General features: G+C 47.3%; 1 non-coding gene across 1 annotated transcript; it reads left to right on the top strand.

Moving 5' to 3' along the window:
* Window positions 1-8,066: 8,066 nt before the first annotated feature.
* Trnar-gcg lies at window positions 8,067-8,141 on the top strand. Its single transcript has one exon. It is a non-coding gene; the product is annotated as a tRNA-Arg (tRNA).
* Window positions 8,142-8,556: the final 415 nt, after the last annotated feature.

Here is an 8,556-nt window from a genome sequence, read left to right as displayed (position 1 = left end):
GGGCCAAATATCTCACGAAATAAGTGTCAAACGAAAAAACTACAAGAAACAAAACTTGTCTAACTTGAAGGGTGGAAACCAGATGGCGCTAAAGTTGGTCTGCTATAGGGCAAACGGATATCAACTGCGTTTTTTTAAAATAGGAACCCCCATTTTTTATTACATATTCGTGTAGTACGTAAAGAAATATGAATCTTTTAGTTGGACCACTTTTTTCGCTTTATGATAGATGGCCCTGTAGTAGTCACAGACACATGGCTCACAATTTTAGACGAACAGTTGGCAACAGGTAGGTTTTTTAAATTAAAATACAGAACGTAGGTACTTTTGAACATTTTATTTCGGTTGTTCCAATGTGATACATGTACCTTTGTGAACTTATCATTTCTGAGAACGCATGCTGTTACAGCATGATTACCTGTAAATACCACATTAATGCAATAAATTCTCAAAATGATGTCCGTCAACCTCAATGCATTTGGCAATACGTGTAACAACATTCCTGTCAACAGCGAGTAGTTCGCCTTTCGTAATGTTCGCACATGCATTGACAATGCGCTGACACATGTCGTCAGGCTTCACCAATTTAGTATTGGAGGGCAGCGTGGAGGGTAAAAATCATAGAGGGAGACCAAGAAGTGAATACACTAAGCAGATTCAGAAGGATGTAGGTTGCAGTAGGTACTGGGAGATGAAACAGTTTACACAGGATAGAGTAGCATGGAGAGCTGCATCAAACCAGTCTCTGGACTGAAGACCATAACAACATACGGATTTAAGTAAATTAACAAGGATTTGTGACTTGTAGCACTCACTGAAAACTCTTTACATGAAAATGTCTTAAAAACAGAAACTGTGCTCTCACTGGTTCTACATCACATCACCAAACACAATAGGTTTGCAGTGCTAAGTCATTTGCGAAGAAGTAACTCATGATTCACAGTTACACGAAAAGCTAAAATATACCTCCTCATATGCCAGAAGTCAAACTAAAGAGGTTTTCACAGAGAGCGCATGACGACTTTCGCTCATTTCCATATGGGATAGAGCTTTTGCCTTCCAATCTGACATCACAAGTTTTGTATGTGACTTGGCTATTTACTGAGATGTAAATTCCCAAATTAGAGCCACTTTTTTTTAAGTGACCCTTAGGCAACAAATGCTACTCATCTATAACAAGCTACACAAAGTGTGGTGAATGTTCTCAGATAGTTACAGATTTAAACCTACCTTTAGAAAATAGTAGCCGGTCGTTGTTTACAGATGAAACAAAATTATTGTAGTTGTCATTGCTGTCATTACTTTATGGAAGGGCCGGCCGCGGTGGTCTCGCGGTTCTAGGCGCGCAATCCGGAACCGCGCGACTGCTACGGTCGCAGGTTCGAATCCCGCGTCGGGCATGGATGTGTGTGATGTCCTTAGGTTAGTTAGGTTTAAGTAGTTCTAAGTTCTAGGGGACTGATGACCACAGCTGTTAAGTCCCATAGTGCTCAGAGCCATTTTTTTATGGAAGGTATATTTTACAATAGGATCATCGAATTATATACACTCCTGGAAATTGAAATAAGAACACCGTGAATTCATTGTCCCAGGAAGGGGAAACTTTATTGACACATTCCTGGGGTCAGATACATCACATGATCACACTGACAGAACCACAGGCACATAGACACAGGCAACAGAGCATGCACAATGTCGGCACTAGTACAGTGTATATCCACCTTTCGCAGCAATGCAGGCTGCTATTCTCCCATGGAGACGATCGTAGAGATGCTGGATGTAGTCCTGTGGAACGGCTTGCCATGCCATTTCCACCTGGCGCCTCAGTTGGACCAGCGTTCGTGCTGGACGTGCAGACCGCGTGAGACGACGCTTCATCCAGTCCCAAACATGCTCAATGGGGGACAGATCCGGAGATCTTGCTGGCCAGGGTAGTTGACTTACACCTTCTAGAGCACGTTGGGTGGCACGGGATGCATGCGGACGTGCATTGTCCTGTTGGAACAGCAAGTTCCCTTGCCGGTCTAGGAATGGTAGAACGATGGGTTCGATGACGGTTTGGATGTACCGTGCACTATTCAGTGTCCCCTCGACGATCACCAGTGGTGTACGGCCAGTGTAGGAAATCGCTCCCCACACCATGATGCCGGGTGTTGGCCCTGTGTGCCTCGGTCGTATGCAGTCCTGATTGTGGCGCTCACCTGCACGGCGCCAAACACGCATACGACCATCATTGGCACCAAGGCAGAAGCGACTCTCATCGCTGAAGACGACACGTCTCCATTCGTCCCTCCATTCACGCCTGTCGCGACACCACTGGAGGCGGGCTGCACGATGTTGGGGCGTGAGCGGAAGACGGCCTAACGGTGTGCGGGACCGTAGCCCAGCTTCATGGAGACGGTTGCGAATGGTCCTCGCCGATACCCCAGGAGCAACAGTGTCCCTAATTTGCTGGGAAGTGGCGGTGCGGTCCCCTACGGCACTGCGTAGGATCCTACGGTCTTGGCGTGCATCCGTGCGTCGCTGCGGTCCGGTCCCAGGTCGACGGGCACGTGCACCTTCCGCCGACCACTGGCGACAACATCGATGTACTGTGGAGACCTCACGCCCCACGTGTTGAGCAATTCGGCGGTACGTCCACCCGGCCTCCCGCATGCCCACTATACGCCCTCGCTCAAAGTCCGTCAACTGCACATACGGTTCACGTCCAAGCTGTCGCGGCATGCTACCAGTGTTAAAGACTGCGATGGAGCTCCGTATGCCACGGCAAACTGGCTGACACTGACGGCGGCGGTGCACAAATGCTGCGCAGCTAGCGCCATTCGACGGCCAACACCGCGGTTCCTGGTGTGTCCGCTGTGCCGTGCATGTGATCATTGCTTGTACAGCCCTCTCGCAGTGTCCGGAGCAAATATGGTGTGTCTGACACACCGGTGTCAATGTGTTCTTTTTTCCATTTCCAGGAGTGTATTTCTCTCCAGTGTTTTCGTAAATTTTTATGTAGCCATGTTTGAATGTACTTCTGTCTCTATTCCATTTCTGCTGTCATTTAGTGTCACGGTTATAAGAGTATTTAGTTTGGTTGCGGGTCAATAGGGGTATGTCTTGTTTATTCTTCTTGTAATATTCTTGAAACTGTGTCGAATGTTCTGTGTCGGTTTTCCCAATAATCAGGATTCCTAAGGCAGGTGTTTGTGTTGTGCGTCATTCTTTATCGTCTAGGCTGAATGTGCGTAGTGAACTGTAGTATAACGCTGTCGGGGGATCATGTGCATGTTTATCCGATGTATATGTGCTGGATAATGACCATATCTAGTTAGGCAATGTTTCATTTCACGACGTGGGGTACGTGTTTTATTCCTAATCCGTCCCCTTATCGCATCTCTCTCTCTTTCGTCATTTATTAAGACGGCTTTTATCGGCGATGTCTTTTTCTGTGACTATTATTTTGTCCGTGGAGACCGTCTTCAAGTAATATGCTGCATCGCGATATATACTGGGAACGTCGATTTAAAATTTGCCCAAAAATGGTTCAGATGGCTCTGAGCACTATGGGACTTAACAGCTGAGGTCATCAGTCCCCTAGAACTTAGAACTACTTAAACCTAACTAACCTAAGGACATCACACACATCCATGCCAGAGGCAGGATTCGAACCTGCGACCGTAGCGGTCTCGCGGTTCCAGACTGACGCGCCTAGAACCGCACGGCCACACCGGCCGGCTAAAGTTGCCCAGATCTACGTAAAAAGAGACTGTCCCAACCGCCTTGCCAGTACTCCTACAATTGCCAGCCAAATAGTGGTGATGACAATACCGATATCCTAACTGACTGGATGTGAACACCACCGCACTACATCGCGTTAGTGCCGTCGTCCGCTGAGACGGGTCGACTCTAGTTACGCGGTACGCAAGTTTGAGAGCGACCTCTGCGATGCTTCGCTTGTCGAGCACGGCTGTTTTTCGTACAGCAGCCGTGCAGTGTGTGAGAGAGGGATACATGTTTGGACGATGTGGCCGATCAGGGGACGGCTGGAATGCGGCCCAGCCGGTGCCGCCGCGGCTTCGCGGAACGCCGGCGCAAACACTGCTCCAGCTCCAGCTCCAGAGGGGACGCACGCAGCCGGCCGGCCGGCCGGCCGCTGGCTGGAAAAGCGAACGGGACCGAGCGTGGGCACTTCTTGCCTGCGTCTGCGGACGCGGTTTCTAGCCGCCTACTGCGCATCGCTACGTCCTCTCTCCTCTACATGAAATGTATTCGCAGTTGCGAATACGAACAACCGTCAGTTGTATAATGGAATGACGACAATGAATATTTGTATCAGACCGGGGCTCGAATCCGGATTTCCCGCTTGTCACGAGCGGTCGTCTTGCCAGGAGACTAACAGTGAGACTCACGGCCTGACTCAAGCTTCCATATGTCGTCAACCATGTGTCTACAAGTACTCTACACCCAGTATGTATATTCCCATGCAGGGATATATTTTACGTGAAAGTCGCTTGCACGGTGTCGGTGGATAAATACATATTGCATAGTAGTTTGGAATAACACAGACACAGCAGTATCGTATTTGTTTACCGACACAGGGCAAGACACTTTCAAATGGTTAAAATGGCTCTGAGCACTATAGGATTTAACTTCTGAGGTCATCAGTCCCCTAGAACTTAGAACTACTAACACCTAACTAACCTAAGGACATCACACACATCCATGTCCGAGGCAGGATTCAAACCTGCTACCGTAGCGGTCGCGCGGTTCCAGACTGTAGCGCCTAGAACCATTCGGTCACCCCGGCAGCCCCAAGCCACTTTCAATTAAAATGTTTCCCCCGTAAGGCAACATACATAATGGATGTACGAGTACAGGTTGTAGAAACGTGGTCGACGGAATATGGAAGTTTGTGTATGGCCGTGAGTCATGGTTGGATTGCCTAATGGTAAGGCGACCGCTCTCATAAGCGAGAAATACAGGTTCGAGTCCCGATCCGGGACAGATTTTCATTGTCGTCATTCCATTATGCAGCTGATGGTTGTCCATATCCGCAACAGAGAATATATTTCGTGTATTTCGTAACGGCAGCTGTGCCTTTCCTTCGGACGTGCATGCATAGTGTCGTTAGAGAGGAAACACAACATGGGAAAACGTGTCATTCTCAAAGGAGCCATCCAAGTGTTCGCTTGAAGCAAGTTAGGATACTGTATCCAGAAGAGCGACTAGCAGCCTAGTACTCAGGTGCAGCTGAGCGAAATCTAGCCACCAACACAGATTAAAAAAAAGACAAGGAATATTTTGTGTGTCCACCATACGTTATTCAAATAGTTCCGTAGTGGACGTGCATCCGCCAAACATGGATATAAGGTTAATGAAGATGGTATCTGTTCTTTCGGACATGCATAAATCCCTGCATAAATCCCTGCAGACGCACTATCCTCTGTGCCCTCAGTGGCTCAGATGGATAGAGCGTCTGCCATGTACGCAGGAGATCTTGGGTCCGAGTCCCGACCGGGGCACACACTTTCAACTGTCCCCGTTGCTGTATATCAACGCCTGTCGACAGCTTAGGGTCTTGATTTAATTATCATTTCATGGATATAAGTGGGCACATGGCTCTCTCGTCAGTAACAACAGTGTCAGCGTTAATACTGCACAGTACCTACTTCTACATATATACTCTGAAAGCACGCATAGCGGGGGTGCCTTGTGTCACTACCCATCAGTCCCTTTCTGTTCCACTCGCAAATGGAGCGAGGGAAAAGCGACTGGCTGTATGCCTTCCCTTATCTTCGGGGTGCTTAGGTGAAGTGTACGTTGGCGGCAGTACAATCGTTCTGCAGTCTGCTCCATGTGCCATTTCTCTTAGTTTTCCCAGTAGTATTTCCCGAAGAAAATGTCACCCTCACGCCGGGGATTCTCATTTGAGGGCACAAAGGTAATCGAACCTACAGGCAACAAGTCTAGCAGCACGCCTCTGAATTGCCTTCTATCTTTAATACGACGTGGTGCGAATCCCAAACACTCAAGCAGTACTCAAGATTATATCGCACTAGTGTTCTTTATAGATGAGCGATACTTTCCTAAAATTCTCCCAATAAACCGAAGTCGGCCATCTGCTTTCCCTGGTACCGACATTTAGTGCTCGTTCCGTTTCACATCGCTTTGGGTTCAAAAATGGCTCTGAACACTATGGGACTTAACAGCTATGGTCATCAGTCCCCTAGAACTTAGAACTACTTAAACCTAACTAATCTAAGGACAGCACACAACACCCAGTCATCACGAGGCAGAGAAAATCCCTAACCCCGCCGGGAACATCGCTTTGGGGCGTTACGCCAAGATGTATAAGGGGCGGTCAAAAAGAAACGAGCCGGAGGCATAGTTACAGAAACCAGTACCTGTATGTTAGAAATATTGACCCTGGCTGTTGAGACACTTGTCCCACTGTGACACAAGGCGGTGAATGGCTGTCTCATAAAACTCCCTGGGCTGCATTGTTAACCAGTTCCGCACGTACAGCTGGACGTCGTCATCCGAGGTGAACCGTTTGCCCCTCAGAGCCTTTTTAAGGGGACCAAAAATGGCGTAATCACAGGGAGAGAGAGGTCCGGACTGTATGGAGAGTGGCCATGAATCTCCCATTTGAATTTCTGCAGGAGTGCCGCGACTGTCTTGGTCGTATGAGGCTTTGCGTTGATGTGGAGCAGAATCACCCCACGGGTGAGACTGCCTGATCGTTTTGATTTGATCGCTTGGCGAAGGGTGGTCAAGGTTTGCGAGTATCGCTGGGCATTCACTGATGTCCCTGTGATTACGCAATTTTTGGTCCCCTTAAAAAGGCTCTGAGGGGCAAACGATTCACCTCGGATGTCGAAGTCCAGCTGTACGTGCGGAACTGGTTAACATCGCAGCCCCGGTAATTTCATGAGACAGCCATTTACCGCCTTGTGTCACAGTGGGACAAGTGTCTCAACAGCCACGGTCAATACTTCTAACATACAGGTACTGGTTTCTGTAACTATGCCTCCGGCTCGTTTCAATTTGAACGCCCCTTATATAAACAGAAGAGTATTAGCAGTAGCTTAAGACAGTATCAGGACAGAGGACAGTGTGTACGGCCGGCGAGGAGATGAGCCTCACTGGACATTCTACAAGTGATCGCAGTTATCGTTCACTGGCTGCAGGAATAATCCAGTGAGAAACACAGCGTAATACAATTTAACATTTAATTATTGTCACGCCCTATTTTCTTACTAACGATAAGTACTTGTAACGTTTCTATTAATGAATTACTGTAAATTGTTTCTAATCTGTGTTGGCATCATTTTGCCGTAGTGTTGCCAAACACTATGACGATTCTCTATAATTGGCATTTTTGATACAAACTAGTTGGTCAGTTTCGATACTTGTCACGCCACAATAATTAAATTTTATATGTAACACAAATATTTATTATATCCCATAGAGCTGATGATTCTCCACTCATGGTTTAAATGGTTCAAATGGCTCTGAGCACATTGGGACTTAACTTCTTTGGTCATCAGTCCCCTAGAACTTAGAACTACTTAAACCTAACTAACCTAAGAACATCACACACATCCATGCCCGAGGCAGGATACGAACCTGCGACCGTAGCGGTCGCGCGGTTCCAGACTGTAGCGCCTAGAACCCATCGGCCACTCCTCTCCACTCATGAATAAAAACTCTGCCTCTAGATTACAGGGGGTCACGTGCCCCTCTTGCCTCCTTCCACTTTACAACCTCTAAGTTCCCCACAATGTGTTTCCTCATGAAATTTAACCCAGATTGACCTCCCACTCGATAAAAGTTCTACGTATTACCAAAACTATGTACCTACCTGCTATCCAACTTGAACTCACATCCTAACCTTTTACTAAACAGAAACTAATATGAATCGAACTGTAACTGGCCTGAATACAACTTATCAGAATGAGATTTTCACTCTGCAGCGGAGTGTGCGCTGATATGAAACTTCCTGATAGATTAAAAGTTTGGAAGGTAGGAGACGAGGTACTGTCAGACGTAAAGCTGTGAGGACGGGTCGTGAGTCGTGCTTGGGTAGCTCAGTTGGTAGAGCACTTGCCTGCGAAATGCAAAGGTCCCGAGTTCGATTCTCGGTCCGGCACACAGTTTTAATGTATCAGGAAGTTTCTCAATACAACTTGTTTTTATATTAAATGCGCTGCTGAAGTAAAACAATTATCAGGCCCTAATACACATTTCCACTTACCTCGCTTCTTGACAACATTTTTCTAGATTCCGCAAAAGCACAACGGCAAACAGCAAGCAGGCAGCGGCTAAGCTAGATTTATATTTTTTAAATAAAATTTTCAAACAATTTTCAAACTGTTGCGTACCCTGTGGTGCAATGTAGTAATGAGTATTGATAAACCTTCTTTAAACAGTGGGATGAGGAGAATAACCATTCCTATGAAATGATATTCAAAGCCGGCCGCGGTGGCCGTGCGCTTCTAGGCCCTTCAGTCCGGAACCGCACTGCTGCTACGGTCGCAGGTTCGAATCCTACCTCAGGCATGGATG

Source organism: Schistocerca piceifrons, chromosome 1, assembly GCF_021461385.2.
Source record: "Schistocerca piceifrons isolate TAMUIC-IGC-003096 chromosome 1, iqSchPice1.1, whole genome shotgun sequence".
NCBI classification, from domain to species: domain Eukaryota; kingdom Metazoa; phylum Arthropoda; class Insecta; order Orthoptera; family Acrididae; genus Schistocerca; species Schistocerca piceifrons.
Note: the sequence above shows the minus strand (reverse complement) of the source record. Positions and strands in the feature narration are given on the sequence as shown.